The sequence below is a fragment of the Colobus angolensis genome, unplaced genomic scaffold (genome assembly GCF_000951035.1).
Source record: "Colobus angolensis palliatus isolate OR3802 unplaced genomic scaffold, Cang.pa_1.0 Scaffold124, whole genome shotgun sequence".
In the NCBI taxonomy this organism is placed as follows: Eukaryota; Metazoa; Chordata; class Mammalia; order Primates; family Cercopithecidae; genus Colobus; species Colobus angolensis.
Genome location: NW_012113586.1, coordinates 4,522,015 through 4,539,111, shown reverse-complemented (window position 1 = coordinate 4,539,111; position 17,097 = coordinate 4,522,015). Strand labels below are relative to the sequence as shown.

The following is a 17,097-nucleotide window of genomic DNA, read 5'->3' as shown; positions in this document are numbered from 1 at the left end:
ATATATATACACACACACACATACACACACACATATATATAAAATCAGGCAGCAGATTAGGAAAAAAAACAAGAAAAGTTTATCTCCTAATGATTGCTATTTGTCCAATAATTAGACATATTTTTTCTTAGTAGTATCAAAGTCACATATTATTTATTATGTCAACAGCCACATATCCTAAAATATCCAGGTTCAGATCAGATATTTTTACATTTACTGAACTTTGGTTCTACTGCAATTTTTATACAACACATATATCCCTTTGTTCATTCATTCATGGTTTTGATATCCTAGATTAGTTATCTTTATATTCTAGCTGTAACATAGGAATTAAAGAAGAGTTGCAAAAAGTAGCTGGGAACAGTGGCTCATACTTGTAATCCCAGCACTTTGGGAGGCTGAGGCAGGAGGATTGCTTAAGCCAGGAGTTGCAGACCAGTCTGGGCAACATAGGGATACCTCGTCTCTATAAAAAATTTAAAAATTAGCTGGGGATGGTGGCAAGTGCCAGTATTTCCAGCTTCTAGGGAGGCTGAGGCAGGAGGATTGCTTGAGCCCAGGAGATGAGGCTGCAATGAACCATGATGGAGCCACTGCACTGTATTCTGGGTGACAGAGTGAGACCTTGTCTCAAATAAAAAAAGTGGCAAAAAGGAAAGTGAGGATTTTGCACATTAGCCCATGGGTTTTTTAAGGACTTTTACAAATACTTGAGACTGGAAAAAAAAAAAGTCTCTAAAACAACAAAGCAAATTAGGTATTTGATATGCTGTAGGGTAGGATAGTGGGGCTCCAAAGAAAATGTGCTTAGAACCTATGAAAGTCTCCTGGGGAAATGCTCTCCTATCTACTTTGTGCTTAGTCTACAGCTTGAGCTAATTGGGAGTATTGGCTGATACAGCACAATGCAGAATGGCAGAGAATTAGAATGCTTAATGCTGAAAGCTATAGTGGAGACTCTCTATCCACGTTTTCAAACTGTGCCTCAGATGCAAAAGGAAGACAGAGGCAGTAGATTGCTGGTCCAATCCTTATAACTTCCTGTCATTACTGGTATCAGAGAAGCTCTACTTGGATCTATTTGAAGTACTGGGATTCTCTGTAGTTTTGTTTGAAAAACGAGTTCACAGCTTAATGTTAGAAAACCACTGACCTATTCTAACTTCATCATTTTAGTAAAGAGTGCTCTGAGGTTCAAATAATTTAAATAAAAAAATTACCCAAGGTCTCCCAACTAGCTAGTAAAGCCAGATTTCCAGAATCCCATCCCAGTTCAAGAGTATTTCTTCATGCAGAGCCTGAGCTGTCCCGATCTCATGTTGACAGGTGTTGCTGCTATCTTGGGAGGCATTTGGGTTTTGCTAGAGCAGTTGAAGTATAGTTTCATCACCTGTTCCCATGTGCTGTTTTTCGGGCCAAGGCCACATTCTGGAACTTTGAGGATATCTTTTTGAAGGGCTCAGAGGGCATCTGTGACATTAACTAGGGGAATAAAAATCATTTTATCTCATTTTTAGTACATGGGTTACCCTCCAACTTCCACCCCTTAACAGAAAGGGGTGTTCTCTTCTCTTAAAGGGTGGAACTTCCTGTTTCAACTTCCTGTTTCCCAATGAGGAAAATAAAAACAGCTAAAAAGAAACCTAATAGCAAAAAATACAACAAAACCAGAAAGTACATAAAGGAGTAAAAGAGTTTATTTATGATGGCAGAAGAATAACTAATGATCAAATATAATTTTATTAATCGACCATAAAGGCTGTAACTGTACTGTCTGATATGATAGCCACTACCCACTTGGGGCTACTGCACACATGAAAGATGGCTGGTCCAAATCAATATGTCATAGAAGCATAAAATACACACCAGAATTATGACTTAATATGAAAAAATAAAATAATATAAACTCTCTCAATAATTATTCTTTTTTGTTTGTTTGAGATGGAATCTTGCTCTTGTTGCCCAGGCTTGAGTACAATGGCACCATCTCAGCTCTCTGCAACCTCTGCCTCCTGGGTTCAAGCGATTCTTCTGCCTCAGTCTCCTGAGTAGATGGGATTACAGGAACCTGCCACCATACCTGGCTAATTTTTTGTATTTTTAGTAGAGATGGAGTTTCACCATGTTGGCTAGGCTGGTCTTGAACTCCTGACCTCAGGTGATCCACCTGCCTCAGCCTCCCAAATTGCTGGGATTATAGGTGTGAGCCACTGTGCCCACCCTCAATAATTATTCATTTTATTGATTCATGTTGAAATGACAGTATTTTGAACATACAGAATTAAACAAGCCATATTACTAAAATTAATTTCACTTGCTTTTTTGCTTTTATTGGAAAAATTTCAATTACATGCTTAAATATAATGCTCACATTATATTCTATTGGACAGCACTGGTCTGAGAGTAACTAATATATGTCCGTAACAACTGAGCTGAGAAGGCCGGGGCTCATTACAGAAATAGCTTCCTACCTGCCTGGCCACAGACTAAGGTCTCCTTCAAAGAGCAGCTCCAGGCTCTGCACTCAGGCTTTCAATGAAGGCCAGACACTTATGTACCTTCAGGGAGTGGTCATTACAGTTATTTCCTTAAGCGTAACTTGACTTTTACCTGGGGTTATGCAGTTTGGCTGGTTTTCAGGGTTATTAAATAACAGCTTAATGAGCAAACACCATTCAAATTGATTTTCAAGTTCCAGTTCTGTGGAGTGGAAGTAGAAAAACACAACACTCCCTGCAGTGAATTTCTACTGCCTCTAGACAAACAGAACTAGATCTTATAAGACCCAAAACAAATTAAAGGGTGTTGCTCAGAACTTTGCCAAACAGAAATCTCTAGAAGTTTTATTTTCTGACATCTCTCAAACAGATTTTTAATCAGGTAAAGACTTAATTTATGTTTAGTTTCACTGGAGACCCCTTCAGAAAGAGATGCTGATACGGTTTGTTCTGTGTCCCCACCCAAATCTCATGTCGAATTGTGATCTCTACATGTTGAAGGTAGGGCATGGGAGGTGACTGGACCATGGGGGTGGTTTTTAGCAGTTCAGTACCATCCCCCAGTGCTGTCTCATGACAGAATTCTCATGAGATCTGGTGGCATTTAATAGTGTGTGGCCCCTCCCCATTTGCTCCTTCTCTCTCTCCTACTCCACCATGGGAAAATGTGCCTCATTCCCCTCTGCCTTCCTGATTGTTTGTTTCCTGAGGCCTCCCAGTTACATTTCCTGTTAAGCCTGCAGAACTGTGAGTCAATTAAACCTGTTTTCTTTATAAATTACCCAGTCTCAGGTAGTTCTTTACAGGTGCCTGAGAGGAAACAAAGTTGAAGTTGGCTTACAATATACTTTCTCTCCCTTCTAAAAATCAAGTTTTGGATCTAGGAGAAATATGAGGCATTATACCGACAAAGTTTGATTAGCATTGAAAATTTTTTTTTGCTGAAGGCAAAAAAAAAATAATAATAATAAAGAAGTTATTAGAATTCTGAAAAACAAACAAAGCCAATACCCCAAACAAACAAACACATGTTGGTTTGAGGAGGCAGTGAGATAGAAATTCACATGTGAAATAGACCTGCAGTAGGCTCAGTAATGGGCCTCGAAGCTATTCATATCTTAATCCCTGGAACCTGTGAGTACACAGCCACAAAAGGGGACTTGCAGATGTGTTAAATTAAGGATCCTGATAGCAGGAGAGGAGCATGGCTTATTCAGGTGGGCCCTAAATGTAATTGTGTAATCAAAAGGAAGCAGAAAGAGATTTGACCACACAAGTGGAGAAAGCGCACACAGAGAAGGTAATGGGACCGCAGAAGCAGAGAGTGGAGTGAAGTAACATAAGCCAAGAAATGCTGGCAGCCCCAGAAGCTGAAAGAGGCAGGGAAGAATTCTCCCCTGGAGCTTCCAGGAGGAACCATTCCTGCAGACTCCTTGATTTTTGCCCTGTAAGACTCATTTCGAACTTCTGACTTCTAGAACTGTAAGAAGAGTAAACGTCTGTTGTTTTTAGCCACAACATTTGTGGCGACTTGTTACATATAGCAGCAATAGGAAATGAATACAGGAGCCCAATGACTTACTTGGCAAAATTAATCTACGGGCTAAATATTTTTGTCCTTCACGTTAATTTGTATAGGCTTAAAGCATAGAAAAAAGAAATTTCTAAGACAAAGTTCTTGGGAGAACACATCAGAGTAAATGTTCCAATCTGCATTTGTTCCCTTACTTTTACTTATTTTTTATCCCATTCTCTAGACTTCCCATTCCTTTCTTTTCTCTTTCCTTCCCTTTCCCTCCACCTTCAGCTAAGTAATCTTTCAGATGCAACTTTAGATTTACTTGTATGTCTGGCTTGCCAAACCTCCATAATGTTAACAAAAACATTCCAATTTCCCTTTAAGATACATATGGCGTGACAGTCAATAAATTTATCAGCTCTGCTTTATTGTAAATATTCATTTATTCAATAAATAGGATTTACCAACTATGTCCTAGGCCCTGTGCTAGATTTTGGGCAAACAACAGTGAACAAAGTAGATGTTGTCCCTGCCTTTATTTACAGATTAGTAAAGGAGATACACTAAAGTAAGTAAATAAATAAATGCATGAAATTACCAACTGTGGTTAAATGCTCTGACAGGCACAAAGAGAGTGCAACAACAGGGAATAACAGAGCTGGCCTCTCTTGGGCGGTGGCATTTGTGTTGTAAAGGTGCTCTCCTTGTAAAGAGCAAGATGGGGGTGGAGAGAGCATCCCACATGGAGGTACCAGAGACCGGTAGGGAAAGAACTTACCGTCAAGGAACTGAAACAAATCCCATCTGGGCAGAGCACAGGAGAGGGGAGGAGCTGTGGGACAAGATGAAGTGAGAGAGGCAGGCAGGGGACAGATGACACAGGGATTTAAAGGACATCTCTGTTCCCTTCTCTCTTGGTGAACAGACTGAAATGTCAGGAACTAGGAAGCCTCTAGCAAGAAATATGCTAATAATTGAATCTTTGCCGGTAGAGATGCACTCCTTAAAGTTTGCAAAGTTTACCTGGATATCCTCTACGCTTTAAGAAGTACTTTAAACCACTATCAATTAACACTTTAGTGAGAATTAGTTTTCTGGACTCCTTTTATTTATTCAACATTTATTGCATGCGCTCTTTGTGCCAGACAACCGTTAGAGGTGCTGTATGTGTTCTGGGTGTTGAGGACTGACACGCCCCATCTCTCCTCTCATGGAGCCCAGGTATGGTAAAGTGCTATGAGGTAAAATGACAGGGAGCCAATAAAAGTGTGTCACAGGTTCTGGCCTGACCTGAGCAAAGGAAGAAGGCTTCAAGGCAGAAGTAGCACTTAAGCAGGGAAGTGAATGATGCCAAGCTGGTTAACAGGTTGGTGTGGGTATAGAGGGAGAAGGAAGAGGCGTATTCCAGGAAGAAAGAGTCCTATAGGTTCGGCATACTATAGAAGCTTCAAGAAGTCCAATGCACTACCCCTGGAGTGGGGACAGTGAAGGAGAGAATGGAGGAAAGGGAACTTGAGGGGTAACTGCAGTGGAGTGCAGGGTTTTGGAAGTGCTGGTAAATGCATTGGGACTCTAGGAACAGAGAAAGTGTTAACAGGTTATAAGCAGATGAGTGATAGGATCAAGTCTGCATTTAAAAAAAAAAAAAAAATCACAGGCCAGGCGCGGTGGCTCACACCTGTAATCCCAGCACTTTGGGAGGCCGAGGTGGGTGGATCATATGGTCAGGTGATGGAGACCATCTTGGCTAACACGGTGAAACGCAATCTCTACTAAAAATACAAAAAATTATCCAGAGGTGGTGGCATGTGCCTGTAGTCCCAGCAACTTGGGAGGCTGAAACAGGAGAATTGCTTGAACCCGGGAGGTGGAGGTTGCAGTGAGCTGAGACCATGCCACTGCACTCCAGACTGGGTGACAGAGTGAGTCTCCGTCTCAAAAAAAAAATCATTACATATTGGTGTGGAGAAGGGGACTGGAGGTAAAGAAGAATGAACTCGAGAGAACATTCAGGAGATGATTACTGACATCTAGGCAAGAGACGATGGTGGCTTAGAAGAGAATGATGGCAGTGGAGATTCCTAATTGCAGAACTTACTTGATCTTTACATCTATGCTTATTCACAATTCAGGTTAAATATAAAGTATTTAGCAATGGTATTTGGTATTATTCACATATTGGGTATGATTTTTATTCCTTTTTAAGAAGCAGAATTTTATTTTTTATATAAGTGAAGCTGATTTCAACTTCAAGCCCCCATTCTTCTGGAAGCTGAACATTTGCTTTTAGTCAATTTGAGGTCTCTCCATTCCTTCCTCAGTATTACAGCTTAATTAGAAGAGGGAGGTCTGTTTGGATCTTGTACAAGGTGGGTGTGGGTGGATACTCTGGTCTCCTTGCTCATGCATCTACTCTGGAATCCACTGACACACCCTTGGTCCCATGGAGCCCATGGTTTACTCAGACTTCTGCTGTACCCTTTTTGTCCCATCTTGATACTTTCTCAGGTCCACTGATCCCTACACCATGTCTGAACTATTCTCTAAATGCTTAGAAAATGTCCTACTTCTTCTAAAACAATCTGGCTGTGGGTAACATCTGAGGCTGTCTCAGCCCTGCTACATCAACATGCCAAGTATACCTCTTCTTCTCTAGAACCCGGCTGGTGTGCAGGACCAATAGTTTCTTACTGGATCTTGGGAACAGATTCAAGAGATACTTAGAAGGAAAAAAAGGATTATCTTTGATGATTCATATATATCAGAGGTGAAGTTTCAGGAATGAGTCCCCCCCGCCTTTTTTTTGTATGGGGAACAGGATGCTATCTTTTAATAAAACAGGAACCTTGGAAGAGGAGCAGATGTAGTGCATGGGCTGGAGTCATGAGGTCACTTTTGAACACAGTATGTGTGAGATATCCAAAAACAGAGACTGAGGAAGTAGTTGGCATTGAGGGCAGGGATCTGAAGCTTGGACGAGAGGTCTGGGGTTGAGAATACATAGGTTTTTGTTTGTTTGTTTTTTTGTTTTTTTTTTTAGTGTAAAATAGGCGGTAATGGAAGCCATGGGACAGACATCATGGGATTCCCTGGAGAAAGAGAATATAGAACAAAATGAGAAAAGGGATTGAGGAAATATCTCTGAGTAATATTTAAGGATTGGCTAGGAGATGGAAAACCTGCAAAATAATCATGGAGGTAAGAGGAAAACAAGGAGAATGTCACAAAACCAAAGCTACAGAAGTGAGTGCTTCCAGAACGTAGGAGTGGTCAACAATGTTAAATGCCACCGCCAAGAAGTCAAGTAAGATGAAAACTGAAAAGTATCCTTTGGATTTAGAAGTTACTGGTTATCTCAGAAAAAGCAGTTCCAAGGTATGAAAGAGGCAAAAGCCAAATTGAAGAGTCTACTTTGAACATGTGGGGCATTCATAGAAACTTCAGAAATCATGCCTTTCTAGGAGAAGTAAACTGGCCCTGTAGTAAAGGTTATTCTAAATTCACTCCAACAAAGCTTAAGAACAAGTTTCAAAAGACTCAGGCTAATGCACAAGTAAATTAGTTGCCTGCTAGAAAAAAGTCTACCACCCCTTAAGACAACAAATTCCAATGCTCAATAAAAAAATTTCAGTATCCAATAAGAAACTTACAGTATCCAATAAGAAATTACTATATATGAGAAGAAGTAGGAAATTGAGACCTATAACCAGGAGAAAAATTAGTCAATAGAAACAAACCCAGAAATGAAGAGATGATAGAACAGCAGCAGATGAGGGGACAAGGACTTAAAGTTGGTTATTGTAAATATGTTCATGTATTTAAAGGAAAATGAATATAATGAGCAGTGGAAGCTATTAAAAAAATACTATAAGCAATCATATCAAAGTTCTTTCGTCATAAGACTCCCCCCTAACCAATGCTATAACCAGTCCTCTAGCCTCTTTTCTGCAAAGTATTTTGTTTCATGTAACTTTGTATTTTGGTTCTCTGTATGCAAGTATTTTAAAATTTTCTTGGGGAACATATCATATATATTCCTAAAGAAAGAATATATATTCTCTTGAAAGGTGCCAGAGAAGTAAGGAGGTGGGTATGATTGTGATTGAACTCCAGATGCCCCTCTGCCCTAAACAGCCACTGTTTGTAGGAAGTTTGAGACTTCCTGGTCTCCCACAGAGCAGCTGGCTGGGGCTCAAGGGTTACACTTTGGTGTTTCAGGTCCATCTGTCTGATTGGCCCATCTGACCCTGAGGTGTAATAATCCTGAGCCTCACTGAAGCAGGTTGTCATAACTCCTTTTTTCCTCTTTTAAACCCTTCCTTGGGAGCTTTAAGGGCACCTTTTAAGGTACCCTTAAAATTAAAAGAGCAATATTAATGAAAAGGAAAACATTGAACTTCAAGAACTCATATGAAATATTTGTGAAAATCTTTATCACAGATAAGTTGGGCTTAAGTCAAATCAAACAATTTAGGATTAAAGGAGAAGGGCTGAGTCTTCTCTCCTTGCTGTGTATCCGCATCAAGGAGGTATAAGTTTTTCCTAAAGATATTCATCCCATTAACATTGATCTCAAAGATGAATTTGCAAATTTGAAATCTCTCATATTGTCAGCTTTTCTAAATATGTTAATATGGTGGAGAACTCATGAGGCTTACATTACTTTAGTCCATGGATCACTTTATAAACACTACTAAGCTTAAACTTTAAAATTGTAAATTATTGGATACATTTTTACTTAGAACTAACTGGAAATTCATTTATTTCTGCCCTGTTCCATGCCAGTAAGGGAATTAGAGATCATGTTTTTAGCTACTCCCTGGATGAAGGAAAATAGAAACGTGGGTCTCAGTTGAGTGCACCAAGCTGTCATGCTCATATTTGGTGCCAGCTGGTCACCTGTTGGCAGTGCCAGTAGAGAGCCCTGGGACTAAATTCATCCTGACTTCTACATCCAACATCAATAGACCATCTCTGTCAGAACGTCTATTCCCCATGCAAACCACTTCATTAAATAGAAAACCTCTCTTTTTAAGTGATGTCTAGTTATCAGCTTGCATTTTAATATCTAACAAATTAAAAACTACATTAACTTTGAGGCAATATTTTTCCATTCTATGCTGTTTTAAGAGACACCCATCTTCTTGCAACAGAGCACAATTTTGTCTCACAAACATACAGCTGAAAAGGGCAGTGACAAAAATAAGAATACAAAAATGAAACAAGTCACTTCAAATATCTTTATTAGTTATTACTTCTATTAGTGCATTTTACGTCATAGATATTTTGTTCCTAAAATCTCATCTTCTTTATTTTTCCTTCACCTACCTTAGTTCTTATTTTATCCTCAATGGGCATGTCTCCACCATGGAAGGAAGATGAAGAAATAGAAAATTGGTCACCAGGACACTGTAAAAAGCAAATGACACATCATTAGAAACACAGTCATTTAACAGATCAGGCTGAGAATATATCATTAACAACCCGGACAGAAGATCATCATCTTCCATCATCATTTGAAATTAAAAAGTACCTCTAAAGGAATTGTTTACTGCTTCGCCTGCAAAAAGTGCTACAAACAGTAAACCAAAGAGACAAAACAGCCTTTAGTGGATTGTTAGAGCACTTAAGGAGGTGTAAATTGTAATTAGCCATATGCTAGACTTTCACAGTCCAATAAGAAATATGCCTGATGGTACAGCATCTCCCTGGCCCAGTTTTTCAGGTCAAAAGCAGAATGGCTGTTGAGTAAGGAATAAGCCACAAAGGAGAGCTACAAAACTATTCCATTCTCTGGCTTCCAACACAACAGGTCAGAACTCTTTCTGCACATGTTTGTGATGGCAGTCATGTTGCTGAGTTGCTCTGGACGCCCACCCAGAGTTTCTGCGTTGGAAGATGGGAGGGAAGGCCTTATTCAGCTCAAGTGGCAACCCTAAAATCATTGTGGGTCACAGGATACATTAACCCTGTTTACAAAGGAATCAGAGTGCAAATGTGTTACAAAGATAATGCTGTTCTATGTTAATATTGGCAAAGTGGTTCAGAGCTGGGGACGTATATATCTGAGAGCAGTCTCAGGTACTGGCAGAACAAAACACAAACTTTTGAGAACTTGGTTTCATGTACTTCTCTGTTGACTGTGTGACTTTCAGTATGTCTCTTAACCATCTTTAGCATATTTTTTTAACTTCCCATGGCCTTAATTTATCATTTTTATCATATGGGGGTTGGACTTCGTGATTTTTTTAAAAAGCGGCATTGAAAATATGTTTGTGTATGAGTTAACATTTTCCTGTACCCTCATATTTCTGAGAAATCCCATAACTTTCATTGGCTTTGCAAAAGGTTCAGGGACTAAGAAAAGGTGAAGGAATAATCTTGGCTCTGGCAGATTAACTGTAGGAGTAGAAAATGAAACAGAATATTCAAAGTCTTGTGCTGGAACAAATAACTTTCAGGATTTGATTTGCATTGTTTGGCTGAGAATAAGATGCTTCTTATGCAAATGAAGACTGATAAAGGATGAGTTTATATTGTTTAAAATGCAATATGATCTTTTGGCTCAAAGAGCTGTATGCCAGTAAATTAGGGATTAATTTGGTTCTGAAAATCATGCAAATTCTCTTTGTGAATTTGTGCATTAATGTAACTTTCTACTAAGTGATTTTCACCAGAGGGAGGTAAGATTTGGCTACATTCTTAAGGCAAATAAACACAGGGACAAAAGCCATGAGAATGAAGAAGACTTAATGGATATTGTTTGGACCAACGGAAGCAAGATGGTGCACTTCCGGGTTCTTCTTCACCACCAGCTCTTCCAGTACGCGCGAAAATGCAGCCCGCGCCCAGGAAGGTGCAGATCAACTGGGCATGTGCCAGGTGACATCAATCCAAAGAGACCAAGATTTACCTGGTCGCACCTGCGGAACGCCTCCCGACACGCCCGTGCCCCGCCTATTGCCCTCCCACTCCTAGAAAAGCCGCTCTCCGCCAGTGAGCCACGCGGCCTTCTCAGAGCCCCACTCCTGTCGGGATGTCAGGACTGTGGGAACTCCGTCCGAGAGCCCCACCGGGGGACTCTGCCGGCCTCCTTTGCCAGAGGCCGACAGACTTCTTCCCCACACCTTAAGTGACCAAAATAAACTTGCAGTTTTGCTCCTACACTTGCCTACCCACTGGTTCTTTTGTGCCCACTCTGGTGGTCTTAGAAAAACAAATCAGATATCATCCTTATAAAAATCTATTTGGTTCACATTACTATGGGTTTTTTTGGTTTATTATTTTATTATTATTTTTGAGACAGTCTTGCTTTGTGACTCAGGCTGGAGTGCAGTGGTGTGGTCAGGGCTCACTGCAATGTTGACCTCCCTGGCTCAAGAGATCCTCCCACCTCAGCTTTCCAAGTAGCTGGGATTACAGGTGCATGCCACCATGCCTGGCTAATTTTTAAAAATATTTTGTACAGATGAGGTCTCATTATGTTGCCCAGGCTAGTCTTGAACGCCTGGACTCAAATGATCCTTCCACCTCAGCCTCCCAAAGTGTTGAGATTACAGGCGTGAGTCATAAGGCCTGGACATCACATTGCTTATGTTTTTATTTCATGATCAGATAATAGAGCAAGTGTGCAATTTCCACAATCTACAACTTAATTCTCTTTCTCCTTGCCATCACCCCACCCATCCCACCTGGAACTACTGCCAAGAAGGAAAAGTCTTCACTGGAATGCAAGCTCCACAAGCAAGAATTTTTGTCAGGTTTAACACTGTATTATCTCTAGAACAGTGCTTAGTACAGAGTAGGTCCTCAGCAACCATGTGCTGAATGCATTCTAATACTGATGATTTTCAGAATGGTTTAGGATTTGTGACCTCTCCTTTCTGAGCCTGAGTAGATTAAGTGTATCAAACTTGATTCTCTGTAATCTACTTAGGTTTCCTATTTTCTAAAAGCAATGGAGAGGGAGACAGATCATTATGGCAGACAGGAGGCAGAACTAGACGATTCAGATGGACAGAGCAGCATGCGGAGTCTTGCATTGTGAATTTCAGCTCCAGACCGACTGCAAGAACAAGCCAGCAATCCCGAGAGGACCCACAGACCCTCTGAAGGAAGCTGACTGCTCCTGCGGGACCCAGGAGATATCCCAAATACTCAGCCACAGCAAGATCCCCACAAGAAGAGTCTGAACTCAGACAGGCCTAGCCCTGACCCCACCTGATGGTCCTTCCCTATCCACCCTGGTAGCTGAAGACAAAGGTCATATAATCTTGGGAGTTCTAGGGTCCCACCCACCATGGGTTCCTCTCCATACTACCATAGCTGATGCTCTCTGGAAAGCACCACCTCCTGACAGGAGGCCAACCAGCACAAAAACAGAGCATTAAACCACCAAAGCTAAGAACCCTCACGGAGTTCATTGCACCCCCACGGGAACAGGCTCTAGTAACCACGGCTAAGAGACCCAGAGACAGTTTACATCACAGGACTCTGTGCAGACAACCCCCAGTACCAGCCCGGAGCCAGGTCTCCCTGGGTGGCTAGACACAGAAGAGAGACAACTATCACTGCAGTTTGGCTCACAGGAAGTTACATCCATAGGAAAAGGGGGATAGTACTACATCAAGGGAACACATCGTGGGACAAAAGAATCTGAACAACAGCCTTCAGCCCTAGACCTTCCCTCTGACAGAGCCTACCCAAATGAGAAGGAACCAGAAAACCAACTCTGGTTACAAGGTTCTTTAACACCCTCCAGAAATCACACTAGTTCACCAGCAATGAATCCAAACCAAGAAGAAATCCTTGATTTACCTGAAAAAGAATTCAAGAGGTTAGTTATTAAGCTAATTAGGAAGGCAACAGGGAAAGACAAAGCCCAATGCAAGGAAATCCAAAAAATGATACAAGAATTGAAGAGAAAAATATTCAAGGAAAATAGCTTAAAGAAAAAACAATAAAAAATTCAGGAAACATTGGAGACACTTACAGAAATGCAAAATGCTCTGGAAAGTCTCAGCAACAGAATTGAACAAGTAGAAGAAGGAAATTCAGAGCTCGAAGACAAGGTCTTCGAATTAACCCAATCCAACAAAGACAAAAAAGAATAAGAAAATATGAACAAAGCCTCCAAGAAGTCTGGGATTATGTTAAGTAACCAAACCTAAGAATAATTGGTGTTCTGAGGAAGAAGAGAATTCTAGAAGCTTGGAAAACATTTTGGGGGAATAATCGAGGAAGACTTCCCCTACCTTGCCAGAGACCTAGACAACCAAACACAAGAAGCACAAAGAACACCAGGGAAATTCATCAGAAAAAGCTCATTGCCTAGGCACATTGTCATCAGGTTATCTAAAGTTAAGATGAAGAAAATAATCTTAAGAGCGGTCAGAGAAGCACCAGGTAACTTATAAAGGAAAATCTATCAGATTAACAGCAGATTTCTCAGCAGAAACCCTATAAGCTAGAAGGGATTGGGGCCCTATCTTCAGCCTCCTCAAACAAAACAATTATCAGCGAAGAATTTTGTATCCAGTGAAACTAAGCATCATATATGAAGGAAAGATATGGTCTTTTTCAGACAAACAATCAGTGAGAGAATTTGATACCACCAAGCCACCACTACAAGAACTGCTAAAAGAAGCTCAAACTCTTTAAACAAATCCTGGAAACATATCAAACAGAAACTCTTTAAAGCATAAATCACACAGGACCTATAAAACAAAAAAACAAGTTAAAAGGCAAAAACATAAAACAAAAAATCCAAGGTACACAGGCAAAAAATAGCACAATGAATGCAATAGTAACTCACATCTCAATACTAACATTGAATGTGTACGGCCTAAATGCTCCACGTAAAAGATACAGAACCTTAGAATGGATAAGAACTCACCAGCCAACTACCTGCTGCCTTCAAGAGACTAAACTAACACATAAGGACTCATATTAACTTAAAGTAAAGAGCAGGGGGAAAGGCATTTCATGCAAATAGACACCAAATGTGAGTGGGGTAGCTATTCTTATATCTAACAAAACAAACTTTAAAGTAACAGCAGTTAAAAGAGACAAAGAGGGACATTATATAACAGTAAAAGGCCTTGTCCAAGAGGAAAATATCACAATCCTAAACATATATGTGCCTAACACTGGAGCTACCAAATTTATAAAACAATTACTAATAGACTTAAGAAATGAGATAGACAGCAACACAATAATAGTGTGGAACTTCAGTACTCCACTGACAGCACTTGACAGGTCATCAAGAAAGACAATCAACAAAGAAACAATGGATTTAAATGATACCTTGGAACAAATGGACTTAATAGATATATACAGAACATTTCATCCAACAACCACAGAATACACATTCTATTCAACAACTCATGGAACTTTCTCCATGATAGACCATACGATAGGCCATAAGAGTCTCAAAACATTTAAGAAAATTGATATTATATCAAGCACTCTCTCAGACCACAGTGGAATAAAAAGGGAAAAGGGAAATCAACTCCAAAAGGAACCTTCAAAACCATGCAAATACATAGAAATTAAATAATCTGCTTCTGAATGAGCATTGGGTCAGAAACAAAATCAACACGAAAATTAAAAAATTCTTCAAACTGAATGACAGTAATGACACAACCTATCAAAACCTCTGGGATACAGCAAAGGTGGTGCTAAGAGGAAAGTTCATAATACCAAATGCCTATATCAAAAAGACTGAAAGAGCACTAACTGACATTCTAAGCTCACACCTCATGGAACTAAAGAAACAAGAACAAACCAAACCCAAACCCAGCAGCAGAAAAAAAAACAAAAACAAAAAAACAACCATGATCAGACCGAACTAAATGAAACTGAAACACACACAAAAAAATGCAAAAGGTAAATGAAACAAAAAGCTGGTTCTTTGAGGAGATAAATAAAATTGATAGACCGTTAGCAAGATTAACCAAGAAAAGAAGAAAATCCAAATAACCTCATTAAGAAATGATACAGAAGATATTATAACGGACACCACTGAAATACAAAAGATCATTCAAGGATACTATGAACACTTTCACACATATAAACTACAAAACCTAGAAGAGATGGATAAATTCCTGGAAAAATATAACCCTCCTAGCTTAAATTAGGAAAAATTAGATACTCTGAACAGACCAATAACAAGCAGTGAGATTGATATGGTAATTAAAAAATTACTGTTTGTGACCAGCCTGACCAACATGGTGAAACCTCATCTCTACTAAGAATGCAAATTCAGCTGGGTGTGGTGGTGTATGCCTGTAATCCCAGCTACTTGGGAGGCTGAGGCAGGAGAATCACTTGAACCCGGGAGATGGAGGTTGCAGTGAGCTGAGTTCGCACCATTGCACTCCAGCATGGGCAACAAGAGCGAAACTGTCTCAAAAAAAAAAAAAAAAAAAGTTACCAACAAAAAGTGTCTGGGACCAGATGGATTCACAGCAGAATTCTAGCAGATATTCAAGGAAAAATCGGTACCAATCCTTTTGACACTATTCCACAAGACAGAGAAAGAACAAACCCTCCCTAATTCATTCTATGAAGCTTGCATTACCCTAATACCAAAACCATAAAGCAGAAAACCAAAAAAGAAAACTACAGACCAATATCCTTGATGAACATAGATGCTAAAATCCTTAACAAAATATCCATCCTGGCTAACACAGCGAAACCCCGTCTCTACTAAAAATACAAAAAATTAGCTGGGCATGGTGGCGGGCGCCTGTAGTCCCAGCTGCTCTGGAGCCTGAGGCTGGGGAATGGCATGAACCCACGAGGCGGAGCTTGCAATGAGGTGAGAGGGTGCCACTGCACTCCCGGCCTGGGCGACAGAGCGAGACTCCAGAAAAAAAAAATAAAAAAAATACTAGCTAACCAAATCCAACAACATATCACAAAGATAATCCCCCACAATCAAGTGGGTCTCATACCAGGGATGTGGCGATGGTTTAACATATGCAAGTCAATAAATGTGATACACAACATAAACAGAATTAAAAACAAAAATCACACTATCATCTCAATAGATGCAGAAAAAGCATTTAACAAAATCCAGCATCGCTTTAAGATTAAAGCTCTCGGCAAAATTGGCAAATGAGGGACATAATCTCAATGTAATAAAAGCCATCTACAACAAACCCACAGCCAACATAATACCGAATGGGGAAAAGTTGAAAGCATTCCCTCTGAGAACCGTAACAGGGTAAGAATGCCCATTTTCACCACTCCTCTTCAACATGGTACTGGAAGTCCTAGCCAGAGCAGTCAGACAAGAGAAGGAAATAAAGGACATCCAAATCAGTAAAGAGGAAGTCAAACTGTTAGTGTTTGTTGACCATGTGATCATTTACCTCGAAAACCCTAAAGACTCCTCCAGAAAGCTCCTAGAAATGATAAAATAATTCAGCAAAGTTTCTGGATACAAGATTAATGTACACAAATCAGTAGCTTTTCTATACAACAACAGCGACCAAGCAGAGAATCAAATCAAGAACTCAGCCCCTTTTCCAATAGCTGCCAAAATAATAAAATATTTAGGAATATACCTAACGAAGGAGTCAAAAAATCTCTACAAGGAAAACTACAAAACACTGCTGAAAGAGATCATAGACGATACAACAAATGGAAACACATCCCATGCTCATGGATAAGTAGAATCAATATTGTGAAAATGACTATACTACCAAAAGCAATCTACAAATTCAGCGCAATCCCCATCAAAATACCACCATCATTCTTCACAAAATTAGAAAAAACAATTCTAAAATTCATATGGAACCAAAAAAGAGCCTGCATACCCAAAGCAAGTCTAAGCAAAAAGAATAAATCTGGAGGCATCACACCACCTAATTACAAACTATACTATAGGGCCATAGTCAACAAGACAGCATGGTACTGGTATAAAAATAGGTACATAGACCAATGGAACAGAATAGAGAACCCAGAAATAAACCCAAATACTTACAGCAAACTGGTCTCCAAGAAAGCAAACAAAAACATAAAGTGGGGAAAGGACACCCTTTTCAACAAATGGTGCTGGGATAATTGGCTAGC

At 39.9% G+C, this 17,097-nt stretch overlaps 1 long non-coding RNA gene across 1 annotated transcript in view; it reads right to left on the bottom strand.

Moving 5' to 3' along the window:
- LOC105505299 overlaps positions 1-17,097 on the bottom strand; it is a 55,837-nt gene that overhangs the window by 27,379 nt on the left and 11,361 nt on the right. The window contains exon 2 of the long non-coding RNA XR_001000722.1: positions 9,346-9,426. This is a non-coding gene — a long non-coding RNA (uncharacterized LOC105505299). The remainder of the gene's footprint in view (positions 1-9,345; positions 9,427-17,097) is intronic.